Source organism: Sardina pilchardus, chromosome 14 (genome assembly GCF_963854185.1).
Source record: "Sardina pilchardus chromosome 14, fSarPil1.1, whole genome shotgun sequence".
In the NCBI taxonomy this organism is placed as follows: Eukaryota; Metazoa; Chordata; class Actinopteri; order Clupeiformes; family Clupeidae; genus Sardina; species Sardina pilchardus.
In genome coordinates, this window is record NC_085007.1 from 27144403 (window position 1) to 27163776 (window position 19374).

Below are 19374 nucleotides of genomic sequence, written 5' to 3' on the forward strand. Positions count from 1 at the left end.
AGAATCAGAATCAGCTTTATTGGCCAGGTTTGCATGAACAAACAATGAATTTGACTACGGTTAATCTTTGCACCCAAGTACAGTGGTCATAATTATTCCAAGACAACTGGTGTGAGACTGCAGCTTTATTACCACTCCACGATACCGGGAGCATGTTACTCACATGAAAGTCAAAGTAACAAGCCCACACAACTGTGGGTGAAGCCAGTTTATATACCTTAACACACACATACATATTATGGAAAATGACCAGATGCTCTTACCAGTGGTTCATTAACCAACTAGCATTTAACAAAGATAGGACTGTTTACAAGAACCCCTCAACCGAAGCAATATTTGTGTCAGGGCTTTTACCTGACCAGGGGTCATCTTAACATTCCAAGGTAAAGGATGGTAACTAGGTTTCACTATATATTATGTATGTTATGCTAAAACAGTTAATTAAATGAGAAACATATAACATTTATCCCACAACAGCACTCAACAAAAACATAAAAAAAAACAGTAAAAAAAAAGAATAAGGGCAGTAAGCTATGTATATAGAATAAAGGAATAAATACAGTATGTACATTTACAAATAAAGATATGCTATGGGTGGGATAGGGTAATACAATTGTGCAGCCTTGTTGTCCCTGTTAAAGGTACTGTATACCATGGTCGTGGACACCCCAACAGGCACAGGCAAGACACAGGATGCAATTGAAGTGAGGGTGGGAGTAGTGCATTATCAGTATATAGGCTGAGGTTTAAGATTAAATACAAATATAGTGCAAGGCAGTACAATGCAATGATGATGTATTAATACAATATAGTAACTGTAAGATTGAAGTGCTCATGATATGAGGTAGATGAGCAGAACATGTTGATTCACTTTGTTCGGTGTAAGGGTGGTTGCTATTTCTGAGTGTTTGACAGAGTGACAGCTTGGGGAAGAAGCTGTCTTTGTGTCGTCTGGTTTTGGCTAACAGTGCCCTGTATCGTCTACCAGAGGGAAGGAGGTTGAACAGTTTATGACCAGGGTGTGAGGGGTCTGTTTTGCTGCCCTTTTCCTGACCCTGGACCCAGTGGACCGGTACAGGTCTTGGATGGAAGGGAGGTCAGCTCCAATAATCCTCTCTGCAGCCTTTATTGTCCGTTGCAGTCTGGCCCTGTCTGGTTTGGTGGCTGACCCAAACCAGACAGTGATGGAGGTGCAGATGACAGACTGATGATGATGATCAATGATCGCTGAGTAGACAGTGGTCACAGCAGCTCCTTAGGCAGATTACCCCCCCCCCCATAACAAATCCCAATTTAACCCCTGCATATAGGCAGGAAGTCAGATATAATTAAAGCGGAGCGGTTCGTAATCAAGGATCTCTGATGTAGTTATAAATATGTAATATGTAAATTAGTATTCACTTCTAATAGGCTATGCATAAACGTATTAATTACTTAATTAGTGTGCTTGCAAAAGCACACTATTGTTCTCCGTGCGTTTCATATACTACTTATTTATCTTAAGTCAAACTTTTGTCTCCCTATCTTGTCCTAGGGATTTAGAGCTAGAGACGCCGTTCCACCTCTCACGCGTCGGTCCTGATGCGAGGATGGTGGCTTGTATACAGCTTTTTGATACGCCTTGTCGTTCTCCCGTTATTCCAGTTTTTCCGGTCGATTTTTTCCCATAGGAATGAATGGAAAAGTGATTTTTGAGCGCTGATGCCCACACATTTGTCTACCTGTAGCCCAAACCGTAAGACATAAAGTCATGAAATTTGGTACACTGATAGAGGAGACTACCCTGATTGACACCACCAGATTTCATGCTTGCCACTCTCACGCCCTAGCGCCACCAACTGGTCAAAGTTGGAAAACACGTTAATGCCCGTAACGTTTGATTCGTATGGCCGATTTTGATAAAACTTATACCGTTGGAATCCTCTGACTCGGCCAATTCCAACGCACTATGTGACGTCATTTTCCGCCATGATGGATTTTCCACCATTTTGAATTTTGTCCAAAGTCAAAGTAAAGCGACTCTGGCCGCATAGTTCCTCCGATCGTCATGAAACTTGGCACGCGTGATCTACAGACCAAGGCGGATCAACTGCCTCGATTTCGCCTTCAAACATCCAAGCGTTCGCCTGTGACAACCAATTAAATTCAGCGAGCGAAGCCGCCAAACAGGAAGTGTGCCTATCTTGGAAATGCTGTGACGTATGAAAGCCATATTTGGTGGGATGACTTGAGATCCCATCCAAAGCACCCTCAATAAATTTGGTGTTATTTGGTCTTTCGATGGCTCTATAATTAGCAAAAACGTGTGTGTTGGCGAATGTATACTATTAAGCAGAATAGCTCATCTTAAATTGCTTAGGTCATGCAGAAATGACATTTCAGAGTGATTTAAGATACAATGTTGATATTTTAAAAAAAAAATCAAATCGACGCCATTCTTGTAAAACACATTGGTGTAATTCTCACACCACTATAGAGTCATTCCATGTATTTTCATACCTTCATTATGGAATGGTAGTTGACCTCCACTGTTCAATTGGTCATTGGATGACATGGAATGTCCGCAACGGTACAATGTGGGTGTGATTCTAGGATGGTCCGCATCGGGATGTCTCATCCTGAGACTGGTATATCTAAGCAATGCCATGGCCCCGAGGGGCAAGTACGGACTTACGCGCTGTTAGACATTACTTGTGTTCATTTGGTATATATACTCGACAATCACACGATGTTTCATACTGACGGTGTGTTTTGGATGATTTGTATTGACCTGAGCATTCTGGGTGAACTTCACTCCCAAATTCGGCGAAATACCGGAAGTAGAGCGGTCGCCCTGTCTGAGGATTTTAAGTTTCGTTTTCTGTTGTGATGATGAGCAGACGGCTGTGCACAAAAAACATAGATAATTAATTTACCCTTAGAAAATTCCTGCAGTTATCCTGAGTAATCCAGCCCTTTACATTCAGAGATGCGATCATTGACAAAAAGTAAGTTTGATACATACATCGTTAATTCACACTGGTATGCAAGAGGTTTGCTAATACACTTAAACTTGCTCTTGACATGATTTCCATGAAGTAATATACTGTAAGTGTTCTCTGAAATTATAATACTACATGTGTTTAGCTTAAGAATCTACTGTTTAGCGTTTCTACTGTAAGGACGTAGACTAGTCTTGCATCTCTGTACTCTTCTTCTGTTGAGGTGTTGTTGCCTAGTGACGCCCTCTCGTGCAGCCTCATGCTAGTTCATTAGAGACGTTATCTAGTAGTACACCACAGTGTTGGTGAAGTTCATGACGTTAGTTTTGAGTGAGTTTACTGCCAATTACCTTAAGTTGAAGTTGTGTGCGTGTATGACAACAAAAGTAAGTGACCGTAACCTTCGGTCATGTGTATTGGGAGTGGGATGTATCTTTCACGTTGATATGCAAGGACTTAGCATGCTAAACGGAGCATTAGCATTAAGGGTTTGAAATGAAGGAAGCCTGTGTTACTTGTGTGAGAAGTTGAGCTTATAGAATGAGAGATAGCGATACAGTTTATTTAGTGACCATATTAATGACAGTTTATTTGGTTCTTTACAGACCACTATACATTATAAGTTTATTCATGCTGTTGTATGGTGGAAGAAAACTCAATAAAGAAACTAAGGAGAAACTACTGCTTCACAACCAGTATTCTAACCAAAGATTCTAGCGCTGTATGATCTTTGGTTCTAACTGACGCCACCCAAGCAACACAATCAATCAATCCATACAGTCCTTTAGCCCCATAGACAGTAAAAGATAGCCCTCATTAACAATCTCCGACTGGAGGAAGTTTGTACCTGTGCTGTGCGAGTTAACGCTATTACACAGTACCGTTTACGCCGCTAGATGGCGTTATTGACCACATAATAACTGTAGTCACGAACAAAAAGGTTTCTTTTCTTTCTTGAAGGGGTTAGCGTTGCCGTTGCTGTATGTGTGTCCTGGCTTACAATTCAGTTTAATGAGCTTAGTATTCAATGCATATCTGTATGCTGCAGATATATTATCTATAAATAGCCATCTACCTATATTTCTCTGTATGTATGGAATCCTTAATGTCTCTGCTGGAACAATACAAAGTTAAACCCCATCTCTTCTCCGTCCTATATTCTAACCGATATACCATCCAGTATAGTGCCACTACCCTACCTGAATCAGTGCAAACCTATAACCTTCCCAATAATAATAGTAATAATAATTAGGTAAAAATAATAGTTTCTGCTTTAGGGAGAAATCTCAGAATTCCCCTCCAGCTAAGGAAAGTGGGAGCTATGTTTTTAGACTCAGTAGGCAAGCTTATGTGTGGAGACTTAAACTGTGAAGTTTGGCCCACTTATTGTATAGCAGTTAACAATTCTAGGTTCAATGAATTACATCCAACACAAAGTGTTATAGAAAGTATTAGTGTGTGTTTCATTTAACTATTGTTCATAGTAAACATTTAATTAATTTAGGCTATGGGTGGTATAGGTGAATTATTACCACACAGTTACTATCTAAAACTAGAAAATGTAATTCCATGGAAGGAATTACCATTGCATGTAAATGCAAAAAGGTTTCTAGCTGTGTAAAACATATTAGGCCTATAGTTAAAAAGACAACTAGGCTAAACTGAAGAATAGATAAATAACAATTACAATTCCAAGTTGGAAAGTCACATTTAAAAAGTGATTTATGAAAATGCATCAAAATTGTGGATATAGGCTATTTTGGAAAATAACTCTTCATTTATTAGAATTTAAAAGACTGAAATGAAGTTGCCAACTTCAAGTTGCAAGAGCTGACTTTAAGTAGCCTACAGTGAAACGACTGGTAGGATAGCTTACATAGCCTTCATATCTACACTAATGCAGGTTAAAAGTAGGCCTAGGCTGACACCATTGGAATACTGTACGGAATACAATCTCAAACAACGCCAATCAACGATGATGCAGCAACAGGTAGGATATCTAGCAAATGTAACGTTAGCTTACTAGGATAATTTATGTAGACTACACATATTACAGGATGAGCTAGTATGTTCTTCGAAACCGTTTCCAGGTGTGTGAGTGTGATTGTCCTAATAGGAATAAGCGACTGTGAGAAGGCTTGAACCTAAATCAACTAGTAGGCCTGTCTATCAGGTTGGACTTCACTTAAAACGCTGCTCTGTAGAGATGGCTAAAAGCCCTTGTGTAAGCCCTGTTCGCCTTGCAGCCTCCCCCGACGTTAAACGTTAGCCTGGAGCAAGTTTGGTTGTCGTTAACTAAATACAGTGTTTACGTTGACGTTAGGTTAGATTGTCTTTAGCTGTTGATAACGTTACCGAGAGCAAACCGGTTAGGCTACTGTAACGATATAAACAAATCAAGTAAGGAGTAGCCTAAGAGACAAGACGATAACGTCCTGGTTTACAGCAGCTGCAGCTGTTACAGCTTAATGAGTAGACGTAACGTAACATTCACGTAGCCTGGTTCAGCGCATCGACGGTGGCATGGCTTTGGATCAGAGATCCTTGATTACTGACAGCTGCGCACTGACGTAACAATTAATCTTTGCCGCCAAAGGGTCTCAATGTAAACTCTGGGAATTTTAATTTCTTTTATCGTAAATATCTCAAAAAGTATAAAGTTCACACATTTGAAAAATACATAGAACAAATCTCCGTTACAAGTCCTGTGTAGGAGTGCTTGAATGACGTCAAACGGCTCAGTGGTTTTAAAGCCTTTGATAGTTGATTTTGGTCGGAAGCAGAATAATAATTATAACGATAATAAGAAGAACAGGGATAACAGTACATTGCATTTACATGCAATGTAACTACGTAATCCTTAATTGAGATTTCATTGAAAGTGATAGGTTGAACTTTTAAAAAGGGGTTTTAAAAACTGTTTTTGTACTTTCATTTTATTATGTCATAGCCTACTGAACTGAATTCTAAGAGTTAAAAACAAAGGATAAAATAAATGTTTTGTGATGCTTGCATTGCATAGTATTTCATTTAGGATAAGCTATATTAAAGCAGTTAGAAGTAACAGTAGTCACTTGACATTTCTGAGGATTTGCATATTTCCACCAGGGCAGTGGTAAAGACATTCTTCAGTGGAGGCACCACACAGTTAATCACGCTATCAACATCTTCTTACCTTTTCTTCTGTTATTACTATTCTTTAACTTTATGGTAGACAGTGAGTCCAGCAAATTGAGAACCTAGGATCCTGTTTATGTTTATGAATGTGACTATGTGTATAGTAGCCTATATGTTGAGACATAAGGGTGGAAAAATAGGTTACATTTATATAATGCAAATGATTAAGTTAACAATGTCATTGAATATGTTGTACAAACAAGAAGAGCGAAATGGTAAACTTTTAAGAAATCATCATCCACATCATAGTTTGATGCTGTGTGGGGTTATGGACTTGACAGTTTTGCATGGAATTGCTCATACAGTATATACATATATATATATGTATATGTGTGTGTGTGTGTGTGTGTGTGTGTGTGTGTGTGTGTGTGTCTGTGTGTGTGTGTGTGTGTGTGTGTGTGTGTGTGTGTGTGTGTGTGTGTGTGTGTGTGTGTGTGCCTTGTTGCCGGTGTACAGTATTTCTGAATCTGAATATGGACAGGAAATGGCATAGCTTTTATCACATGCAACCAATCCAAAATCGATTTAATATTAGGGATGTTAACCGGTGACTGTTTGACCGATGGTTGACCGTATCCACGTTAACCGACCAAAGTTGTCGCTAGTCGGTTAACAAAAAAAAAAGAGAGGCATCTTTAAATTAGCCTAAAGACAGTGGACTAAACGTTACTACAGCTAGCCATCTCATTCCAAGAAGATCTTTTTTTCGTGAAGTTAACAAATTATCCCTCACACTCAATTTTTCATAACTCGCCTGCTTGTAGGCTAGGCTACGTAATAAACCAATAAAAACATTTGGCACGAGGTCACAGCGGTGGCCGGTGCGTCTTTTGCAATCTGGAAGTGCGCTGTTTTATCCATTGGTTTTATCGTGTTGCAGTCTAGGCAACTTTCCGCATAAGATGGGCTTAGATTTGGAAAGACATTACATCTACATTTCAGGAAGGGTCATTAATGGTAACAGATAAGGTAATGATCATCTTTCGTTATTATTGTTAGCACTTCCTCAAACTAAACTGGCGCTGTAGGGGATTTAAAAAAGTGACGTGAGTGAAAGGGCGGCGCCGGGGCTGTGTGTAGCCTATGAGCGGGGGACAGAGAGATGAGAGTTGGGAAATTGCGTGGCTGTTATTTCAAATAGCATAATTTATTTTAAACGAACCGGTTAACCGGTTTCAACCGGCTAATGAGCCTCGGTGGTCGGTCAAGAAAATTTGTAGTTTTCGCCATCCCTATTTCATATTCAGACACGTTAACCAGTAACAGCCTGGTTGCTTTGACATATCAACACCAAATTTGATCCTATTACACCATTTGAACAGGTGAGTCGTCCTATTTATTCTACCATCAATTTGAGGCTATAACACATTGCAACTTACTCAACAGTGAGTAAACAGCAGATGTTCCCGCAATACTCCTAACATTACTCGTATTTGTTCTAGAAACATGCCTAGTTCCTTAGGCTCCTTCCTTCTTTCACTGGTTACGTGTTTCATGCTGGCTACACGTGAACAACTCATACATAATTCAACACAAGGTCTACAGACCTTAGAGGTGTACATTTCATTTCCATACATCAAAGCATTCGCCCATGGCAGCCAATCAAATTCGATGGCGAAGCCTCCAAACAGGAAGTGAGGTCAAATCTCGGAAACGCTTTGAGGTGTCAAGACCATATTTGGTGGGACGATTTTGGACACAATCCAAAGTAGCCTTAGTAAATTTGGTGTAATTTGGCCACTAGGGGGCGTCGCAATTAGCAAAAATGCATTTTGTCTCATATCTCTTTACATCTTTGGGATGACATCCACATTTTTACATTGGAGGTGCTCTGGGACATACCACTGATGAACCTAGGCAACCCGTCACGTCAGTGTAAGAATTTGGCAATCGAGGGTAACGCCGCCAAACTCGAAGCAGCTTTGCGTCTTGGCCAAACTTTAGCGTTTTGACCTGAGGGCGAGCGGTCGCGTCTCCTGCCGGAGCGCTTTCGCGGTGCGTCGGAGCAAGCACACTTCGCACTTTCCCACCGGGAAATGCATTCTAGTTGCATATGTTTTATTAGTCCAAAATGTCTACCACATTCCAGTGTTGGAAGAAAGTAATAGTCCTTCCGGGTGTTGGTTAAGGGAGGAAGACGGACACCAAGTTTTGAGTTAATAAAAGATGGTTTACTGGTTACAAGACATTACAGCAGTCTCAGTGGGTTGCTGGGGAAGTTCCTCCAGCTTACAGTTTTATCCTTGGCTGTATCAGTTACTGGCCTATGGGGGCCCTTGCATATTGCTGCCACCTGGGCTGATTCCCAGAGTGTCAGCGCCTCAGAGTTAGAGCACAGAGTTAGAGCACAAAAAAGAACTATTCTAAGACATATTATTCCTAGTCCCCAACATTTGTTGGGGGTAATTTTAATTTTTTGCACACATACAATAAATAATCATTATAAGACATATAAAACACACTAAGACATGTAAAACACGTTAAAAGAGTAACAGAGCAATGGTCAGATAGTGCAACTGCATGAATTGACACTAGTTGGCTTAGCTATTGTTTGTTTAGGGAGACTATTGCGTTTGGGAAGAATTTTTAAATCTTGTGGTACTGGATTGTATGGACCTATAACGCCAGAAACTAACAGTTGAAACAAATGGTGGCCAGGGTGAGTATTGTCCTTGATGATGTTCTTGGCTCTTGAAAGAGTGCGACTGAGTGCAGTATCTGACAGGGGGGGAGGGGCAACCAATGAATTTCTCTGCATTTTTTTTATGATTCTCTGTAAAGAGTTTTTTGTCTGCTGCAGAACATGCAGCAGCAAACCATACCGTTACCGTATGACATGATGCTCTCGATGATGGACCTGTAAAATTACACTAGTAGCTTCCTCCTTCCTTGTTTTTCCTCAGTATCCTGAGGAAGTGAAGGCGCTGCTGGACATACTTTCTATATCAATGCACACATTTCTGTTCTTATTAATAGGCTAGATACATCCTCAATGACATGCGAAAATAGGAAAAACAGTAGGCCAATTGGACATGCTTATTTAAAATAAACAACTGATTTCACCTGCCATGCACATGGTCGATATTGTGCATAGCAGGTGAAATCAGTTGTTCTTTTTGTTTTTGTTTTTTTGTACTGTTTTAAGCCTATGGACCTCCATATAAGCCACCCCTTCAGCCTAAGAGGTCATTGGAGGATTGTTCCACCATCTCGTGTCTATGGTGTCAACCCCTAACTTGTGCCATCAAGCTGATTCGTGTCTTGACTCTGCTTCACTTCCGTGTCTTCAGACAGTCTATTTAAAAAAGCCCTTCCGCGCCTCTATCGAACATCGACTCCGCTCAAGGTTGTTCCACAGGGAGCGACAGGGGCAGCGCGCGCACAGTCGTTGTGGTGGGAGAGAGAGTTCGTAACAGTTACTGTGAACTGGTTTGTTAGGGCAGAAAAGTGAATAATATTTCCCCGTCTTTTGCAAGCATCGATTGTTTCGAAGGTAGGACCATGTTTTGTTTACATGACGAGCAATTTCCTAACGGTTTATTCACTCTGAATCTTTTCTGGCACTTCGCCCAAAAAAATCTCACCTCTGCCTGCTCGTAGACTAGGCTACCTCTCCTTTTCTAATTCGCTTTCTTTCCCTATATCATGCAATTTTTTTACAAGTTAGGCATAACCTATAGTATTTTGTCAAGCAACAAATAAACCAGAAAGACGTTGGTGGTGCGAAAATAAAGTGGTAAAACTGAGATTGCCTAAATAGTTCAAACTAGTGTAATATACTTATATCTGGATCGCCAAGTAGCCTAATATCCTTGCCCTCTATCTTAAAATACATCACTATGCCTACCAAATAGGTTTCTAAAATAGGCATGAATATTCGTATTTTATTTTCTAGCTATTCTGATTTCCTCACAGTTGAGAGTTTCTCGCAATGCTGACTTTTTTCTTCGCTTCTCACAATTGGGATATGGGGGTGGGGTGGGGGCAGATTTGACATCAGTTTTAATTTGAGGTCGTTGTTGAAGACGTAATTCCACTTTAAGGTGTGATCCTTTAAGGTGTTAAGTCAGGGGTTCCCTTTATTAAGGGGGTTAATTCAGAGATTCTGGTGTTAAGGTGTTAAGTCAGGGGTTCCCTTTATTAAGGGGGTAATAAGGGGTTAATTCAGAGATTCCTTAATTAAGGGGAAAGCGAAAACGTAAGGGGTAAATTCAGTAGGCCTTTGACCTTTTGCATGTTGTTCTATTTACATTTTTTCTAAATCACCCTAACTCTGGACATGAATGGAATCCACGTTTCCCTCTTCCATAGGGCAACACTAAAGCACTTTCCCTATTGCAGACACGCTATTTGTTTTTCCACCAAATACGATGTCCACAGACAAGGTAGAGCATGTTGCATGGTTTTATGACAGTATGATGTATTGCAACATCGAATTTGTGGTCTCTTAGGTCTCATTTGAATCACAGGTAGGCTACGCTACCCGATGTGGTAAAGTTACATAGTGCGGTCATAGCCGATAGAGGGCCGCGAAGTCAATGCAGAAGTGCAGTTCACCGTGATACAAGTTGATGAACCGCTGAAATGATTTTGGAAAAGTAGCCTACAAATGCTGCCACATGATAAAAAAAAAGGTACGGTTTCATAGAAAAAAAGGGTCCCTTATCAAAGGATCTTATAGGTCTGGATTCCAATCAGATTTTTGAACCAGAGTAGGATCCTATAGGATTCCTAAATCCTATAGGATTGCCATTGGAATCATATAGGATTTTGGTTCTGATTATTGATAAGGGGTGCCTCAACTTACCCTGTTCTCCCTACAGGTGCTTGGAAAGGGGTAAGAATGAAAAATGGGATTGGGTTTGACACCATGCTTTAAACTTTAAAAAAAAAAGCACTGGAGCTGTGTCCAGATTTTGGAAGTGTCTTGGAGAGTGGATATTAGGTTAGGACCTATAGGCCTATTTTATTTCATGTTGAGGTATTATGGACAAATGGACATGCAAAAATGCAAGCCTATTGTGCAAATCAATAATGAAGATGTTAACGTTTAACAGAACGATGCAAGTCAGAATTGCGAGGATAAAGTCAGAATTGCAAGGGGAAAAAGTAAGAATTGGGGGAAATTGTCAACAAACAAACAAACTCACAATTTAGCACATATTTTATATAGTGGCGGCTTCCATATTAATCAGTGCTGCTTTGACAGGTCAAACTAGGCTACCCATCGAGTTCTGATACCGTGCAAGCCAGTTGAAAAAAAATCTACTGTTGGATTCAGTAGTCCTCTTGATCAATCAAGTAGAATAGATGTAATTTGTGCTACCACAATGCAACATTTTTATCAATGTTTTACAATTTTTAGCAATTTTCACCTGTGCCTGCTCTGCCTCTTTCTCTTTGCATTTGACTATTTTAGAAGTTATGCTTACTAGTTACACACCTCAATCAGGCAGAAGTTGGTGGTGCTAACATATTCAGGTTTATGTCTCTTTAAAATATGTCTTCCATAGGGCTGTCATTTTGTGACAACACAGGAATACGTACAGCTGGCTTTTGGGGCAGTATTAGCCTGGGGGAACTATAGTAGATTGATCAAAGTAGGCTACCACAGAGAAAGACTTGATGAAACTCTATGACGTTATTGAAGGTCAGTTACAGGAAACGTATATGAACATACATACAGTGGACACCCAAAAAGGACCTTAGTTAAACACGAGACATGCCAATTTGACATGAAACATAATGCAAAACTGCATGTGAAGAGACAGCAGATAGGCCTAGATGCCAGAGAGATGCCACTGCCACCAGCTCCATGAGCCTGGGGTTTTACGTCCTAGAGGTCAGAGGGCACTCGTCTTCTGTTCCCTGCCTGAGAATTATATTATTAGGCCTTTCTCCGGTAAACAGGTCTGACTGGTGATACACAGCGAACTGGGAGCAAAGTCAAAACAAGTGTGATGTATGGGACACGGGACACAGCTGGAATACACAAATAGGACTGTGAGAAAGTGTTTGCCCCCCTCCTGATTTCTTCATGGTTTTGCATATTTGTCTCACTTTAAATGATGATTTCATTTATTGAAGGAAGAAAGCTATTGAGCCCTTCCTGGCCCTATGTGGAAAATAAATCCCCCCCTTAATTACTAAATTAACCAATTAGCCAAATTTAATTGACAATTAGGTTCATCTTCACTAGACACACCCAGATATGATCACTGCCAACCCTGTTGAATCTAAACATCACTGAAATTTAAGCTGTCTAGCAATGTGAAGCTGCCTAAAAGGTCTCAAAAAGCAGTACATGATGCTGTGATCTAAAGAAATTCAAAAACAGATGAGAATAAAAGTCATTGATATCTGGAAATATGATGTCTGGAAAGGGTTACAACGCTGTTTCTAAGGCTTTGGGACTCTAGGACAGCAAACCACGACGAGAGCCATTATCTAATGGATGAAACTAAAAGAACTGCAGTCTTTGCCTGCCTTAGTTAAGGTCAGTGTTTATGATTCCACAATAAGAAAGTGACTGAGCAAAAATGGCATCCATGGGAGAGTTGCTAGATGAAAACCACTGCTGACAAAAAAGAACACAAAGGCAAGTCTCACATTTGCCAAAAAACATATTGATGACCCCCAAGACTTTTGGGATAATATTCTGTGTACTGATGAGTCAAAAGTGGAACTTATTGGAAGACTTGGGTGTCATTGTATCTGGCATAAAGCTAACACAGCAAGATGTGATTTTGTTCACTATTCGACAGTCTGAGTGTATTTTTAGCTCAACTGCAAAGGTGGGGGCCTTTAAGGTCATGTGGTGGTTTTCAGATTATATGTGATGTTTTAGTCAGAATTCACAGGATGCATTCATGGTTCATAAGCTTTAACATTGGGCCTACTGCCTTTGATCTTAGTGTGGTTCATAAGCTTTAACATTGGGCCTACTGCATATGTTCTTCTTATGTGTTCCTGTGTCTGGCACTTTTCTGCAAACACCAGCATCAGCATTGGCACCTATTTTTGCTGAATGCGCTTTCATCTAGACTAACTTAACTGATCATCTAAACAAACCAAAGAATGATATGGGACGGAAACGCCATATTAGGGCTGATCCTCATGATCAAGGGAGAGGGGATGTCATCCGCTGGCAGGGTCCGAGATAGGACAATGTGAGGCACACTGTCCTAGGCATCAGACAACTCGCCACACACCTAATTCGGACCACTTTGCAACAACCATCCATAATGGAGATGTCAAGAAGGGAGTTGCCAAAAGAGAATCTATATCATCCCCCTGACATATCAAAGCAAAGAAAACACAAGAACACAAGGTCCTAGGAAAATTGCATAAACTTTACGCTGATTGGCTAAAAGAATATGGGGTGATGCGAGCGGGGACACCAAGAAATGTGCTTCAGGTATATAAGATTAGACCCCCGCCATCCCAGGTACGACGTTCATCGGGATGGCCAGCGGATGACACCTCACCTTCTCCCTATTGTCTTGACTGTCAGCCTGAAACTTTGTTTTCGCTGTACTATCATTGCAATATGGGGAATAAAGATCAACAGTCTACAGAAGTCTCCTGTCTGTATTGTCTCCTACGGACGCTTTGTTCCAGAGTGCTATTTAGTATATAGTTAAGTGTTAAGTATTAATTAGTGATAATGGATTCGCATAGTGGAACATTTTTTCCACGACAGTCATAGCCTGATAAACCAGCCTAAATGGATTGGATGTCTAATTTAGTCTGGCCTCGATGAATGGATACAACGGAACATTGTTGATGAGCACAACCCGTTGTCTTTCAAACCGTGTCTGTGCCTATAGGCCAACGCTCCCTCAAAACCCCGCCCCAGAGCCCTCTGCCTCGCCCGCGTTGATTCAAAACACATCTCTGCGTTGTGATTGGTTTAGTTGCCATCTGCCAGATTCAGGGCAGTGTTTTCAAAATGTACAGTGGTCCGAGGCCAGACCCAAATGCAGGCAAAACATTTTGCCGTCCAGCAGTTGGCGCTGGTTTTCCAGGCTACGACAGTCACTCTCCTCCTTAGAGTTGATTCATAGGATTTGGACTTTATTCATTCGTGGCATACAGTTTGTTTCATTACCACATGAGAATGTGAATTTATCTCATACACAATACGCATACACATAAAGACCCCCCCCCCTTAAGTTTTTTGAGTATTTATTCACCAAAATGTAAAGGCTCTGCGTTTATTTACTCTCTTACATTCAGATCGCGGTCATCACCCATCAATTGCCTTTTTTCTTTGGTTGATGTGTTTTGTGTATTCACTGTTCCGTTTAGTGACCGACTCGGTGTCAGTGCCTGGCAGGTACTGCCACTATCTGCTTCTTTTTGGTGCAGAGAAAGAGATGCAGGACATTTTCCATAATTATCCCACAACATCTAATGAACAAAAAAAACGCCGTAGCACAGCAGAGAGGCAAAGATGATAAAAAGCAGGAATATTATATGAATGCAATCAGGGAGGAGACAAAAATCAAACTAGACTGGACTGTCTTTGCTCGATCTCACTGAACTAGTCTAATCTAGGACTTGCACAATGGTTGTGCTATCATATACAGTATATGCCATCAAGATGTAGACCTAAGTTACAGAGGCTTTGGAGTGGAAAAATACTGCCTTAGTGAATGTGCTACACATGACAAACAATAACACACCCACACAGCGGTGACCTTGAAAACACTTTTTGGGGTGTCCAAACTGGTTCCAGGCATTTTTCTCTTATCAGCAGGTCATGCAGCTGCAGGAAGTCGTGCGTCAAAGAGATGTCTGGCTTTGTCTGGAATTAGTAGTCAGGGTGCCATTAATCAGCCCATATAGGCCCCAGCCGTGGCACAACTGGGTGGGGCACATGCACCACACGCCGGCGACCCGGGGTCGATTCCCGCCCCGTGGTCCTTTCTGGAGCCCACCCCAACTCTCTCTCCCATTCACTTCCTGTCTCTCTCTTCTGTCCTATTGGATTAAAGGCATAAAAAAAGCCCCCAAAAATATAGTTAATATAGTTAAAAAAAAAATCAGCCCACATAGGCCCTCCCTAGTCTGGTGTTGGGGGGTTGAGGTAGATCACCTGTGGGGTAGCAGGACCCCTGGGCAGTGGGGGCCAGGCTGAGTAGTGGTTTGGATAGGAATAAGGGTTATTGTGATGCTGAGTTTGGTGGTTATTGGCATCTCTCCTTCCTTGCTTGTCTCCCCCTGCCTGCGGCTTCTCCATTTTGCTCTGGATCTGTTTCCCTAGAGTGTCCACTGTTTGGTATCTTAACGGTGCGATTAGTTTTTCACATGGGTGATGCAGGTTTTGAATAACTCATTAAATGAAATGATCATTTAAAAGCTGCATTTTATGTTTTTCTCATGTTATCTTTGTTTCTGAGCATTAACATTACCATTACTACTTTAGCATTTACATTTTAAACTTTGGCAACATATTGGGGACAGATAGTGGGTAGAAAGTTATATTATATCCAGAAAGTTATATTATGAGCAATTTAATTTGGCAAAGAAATGAACACTTTGGTAGCTATGGCAGCAATGAGCTAACAGGTAGGCCAATACATTAATGGTGTTAAATGAGCTTTGCCTCACTTGTCATTAAAGTTAGTCAGAGCTAGTAGCCTGGGCTTGATTGCTAGTGCACTTGACTCTGTATCTGAGGTGGTGCGTGTGTGCGGGTTTGAGTCCAGATGAGTGCAGGGCTGAGATGTGCAGTAAACATGTCACAGGTGGTGTGACCCGGATCGGGAGTGAGGTTTTAGAGGGATGAGTGTAATGGTAGCCAGCTGGTAGCCTACGTAGCTGGCCTTATTAACGCGCTACATTTTTCTTCCCTTGAGGTCGGGGCACCACTTGCACTGATGCCGAAAGGAGAGATCCCTCTGGAGTCGACAGTTAGGCTCCTCAGAGAAGAACTGGAAGTGACTGAGCTTCGTTGACTTCAGGATCAGGTTCGGATGGACCAAGTGTTGTGATGGTGGGATCTGGGGGGCGGGAGCGTACCTATGTTCCCCAGGTCGTATGTTCCCCACTTTTTTATGGGACCGGGCAACATTTTTTTCTTACATTTTAAAAAGTGTCCTATGTTCCCCGCTTTTCCCAAAAAGGGTCCTATGTTCCCCGGTATGTAATTGCGACTGGGGAACATAGGACCCTTTTGGGGAAAACCAGGGAGCATAGGACCTAGGGAACATAGGGATGACCCCCTGGGGGGCTAGCAGCTGGAATTTTGGGAGTCTCATGGTTGGGTTATAGCATCACATATTTCTTGCATGTCTTGAGTGGGGAATTGTTTGTGTGTGTGGAGGGAGAAATACCCTGGTTGGTTGGATGGAAAACGTGGGATGGAAAGCTAAATAAGTAACTAAGCTGTAATGTTGACCATGAATGAACCAGTGGCCCCGTCTCATTTCTCAGCTGTCAATTAATGAACAGAGCGTGATTGTTAGAGATGGGGAATGCATTTACAAAGCATTTTATTCTGTGCAGAAGCTTTGGGGAATTAACTAATGCTGTGATTTCATTGTTGGATAGCTTAGACCCACATCATCAAATCATAAACATAGATGGGAATGATGATGATGATGATGATGTGGAAGATTGGTAGATTTTTGTATCAAATTAATTAATACAGCCCAATAAGATATGTCTGTGATTTGTAAGGCTGTGGTGTTAGTCTTGTGGTGTTGATACATGATTCACAGGATGCATTCATGGTTCATAAGCTGTAATATTGGGCCTACTGCATTTTCTGTAGTGCTCCTGGGCCTGCTGCTTTGCTGTAAGCGCCCCTGGGCCAACTTTATTTACTGCAAGCAATGCAAGGCCACTACATGAGCAGAACAGACTAAACAATCAGGGGAGGAGTATGAGGGGTAGCTCTGTACTGGGCCCCTCTAAACGGTCAAGGGGGAGGGGATGTCATCAGCTGGTGGGGTTCAGAGAAAGGGCAAAGGAATGTGGACAATTCTAGTTATGCTAATAAAACAAAGACAACTCTCCTTAGAAAGTAGAGAACTAGAAAAACATAAGGCTACACAGCTTTACATATATTATATGTATGATAGGAAAAGGGTTGACCTTACTCTACGCTCTTACCCTACTCTAAGAGGTTTGGGATGACACGAGAGGGGACTAACTTAGAGACTACTCTAACTTAGCACTCTGAACAAAAACCAGCAGAGAGAATGGTCTGAGATGAGAAGTGGCCGCTTGTGGCCTTTATTCGCAAAGTCCACCAGGACACAACTCTGAACAGTTGTTCAAGTGTCGCCAGGCAGGAGTCATGAACAATGGATGCCCTCTGCAGCGGGAATTTCCACGACCCAGGCCTTATTAAGTGTCACCACCAGATGTCTGCCCACTATGTAAATAGGAGACCCTTGTCCTCCAATCAGTACAAACAAAAGAATCATAGACGTGGATGAGGCCCCTTGGCCTGCCACTAAAATGATTAAATAATTCTACAGCAGGCCTGGGTCATGACCAGGTTATGACCACGCAGCTGTGTGACATCATCCTTCTGCTCCCGCCTGGCAGCACATGAGGCCTGCATGAAAATGTACCACCCCAGCCTGGAGCGGGCAGCTGTCGCGTGAGTGGAATACTGTCTATGCAGCCTTTTACTGCATAGAAGGCACCAGGGCTAGGGTTGCAAGTGCTGCCTAAAAGTCTACAGTGGGGGCTTAAAATACCATCGAGCGATGCAAACCCCAAGCTAAGTGTAGAAGATGGAAGTGAATTTGCTATGGTGGGAAAGAATACAGTAGAACAGGCGTATCTGAGATTCAAAAGGATAGGGGCGCGAGAGGCGCTAGGCCACATCTAGAAAGAATTAGCATTGAACCAGTGAATTAGTTTTTCTACGACACCATCAAATGCACTTTTATGAGCCAATTTCACAGTGTCCAGGTGTCTGGCCTAGTTGATGTTAATGATGCCTTAATTGGCAGGGTAAAACATCTTCCTGTTTCTGTCTTTCCTATAGACTGAGCTGTTCCAGAGGAAGTTAGTTTACAGAGTGGCGACATCTTGTGAAATAGGCTTATTATGAGTGGCGATGACCCTTACCAAAAATAGGTATACTTCAAGTTATTTTTATCAAGTGAACTGAAGTGCAGTATAGTTCCCAAGTTTACTTTAGGTAGAACATTTATTATATGTACTGTCACGCCTGGCTATTCTTTCAGGCCATGTGTGGAGGCTTCCAACCTGAGCTGCAGGGCGAAATCCAATCGGCAGATCGGGCTGGGTTTATCCAGTCTACATACTTATGGCCCCTGTATTTTAAGGATGAACATTTATTTCTTTACAATACATTATTCATTCATAAAGAAAAATGGTGTTCTTAAAGGTTGGATTTTCCTCATTTTCATCAATTTCCAAAAGATTATTTTTTATTCCTGTTTTTAGTCAACTTTATAATGTGTATGTAGGGTATGTAAACTTATGAGCACAACCGTATTTCAGCAATGGCACAGGTGGAGAATACAGGAAGCTGAACACAGGCCGCAAAAGAGTGCTTAGGTCTAATTCAACAGTGGTGCTTCACTTCATCAGTGGCAAAGGCGCAGCAAACAGGAAGCGGAAGTTTCAGTTCAGTATTGCAGTGGCAGTGTGCCAAAAAGCGCAGCAGTTTTTTTTTTTGCAAAGGAGTGCTGATAGGCTGGGTGAACCTTGCCTGATCTGCCGGCGAATTTGGATTTCGCCCGGCAGCTCAGGCTGGAAACCTGCACATCTGTCTCCTCTGTTCCCTGCCAGAACCAATGTGCCAACCTGGCTCCAATCACAAACAAGCTTATCCAAACAATGCACTGGATTGTTGGTCTGATTGGTTGAAGGATTATCCAAGCTTACGGAGCCATGATTTGAACGATGCCAATAGATCTCAACAGTCCCGCCCCTCAGAAAGAGCACGCTTCTCGTGCAGTAGAAATAAAGCGCAGACTCCCCATACTAAAGTTCAATCTTAAAAGATTGAGTACCATTGTCATTGAGTACCTCTGTAATGAGGTTTGTATATGTGTCAGTTTGCGCAAAAGTCTCACTGGGGTGTAAAAACGAATTCCCCCTCAATTCCCAGCAGGCAGTTGTTTACAGCTTGTATACGTTGACTATAGTGTATAGGCTTCATATTACTACATACTGTATATTACACACTGTGCAAGAATTTCACCTTGACAAAGCCAATTTG

At 41.6% G+C, this 19374-nt stretch overlaps 1 protein-coding gene across 1 annotated transcript in view; it reads left to right on the top strand.

Moving 5' to 3' along the window:
• Window positions 1-9513: 9513 nt before the first annotated feature.
• LOC134100318 (probable helicase senataxin) overlaps window positions 9514-19374 on the top strand; it is a 30225-nt gene continuing 20364 nt past the window's right edge. Inside the window, exon 1 of the mRNA XM_062553437.1 lies at window positions 9514-9651. The gene's annotated coding sequence lies outside the window, so the exon portion shown is untranslated. The remainder of the gene's footprint in view (window positions 9652-19374) is intronic.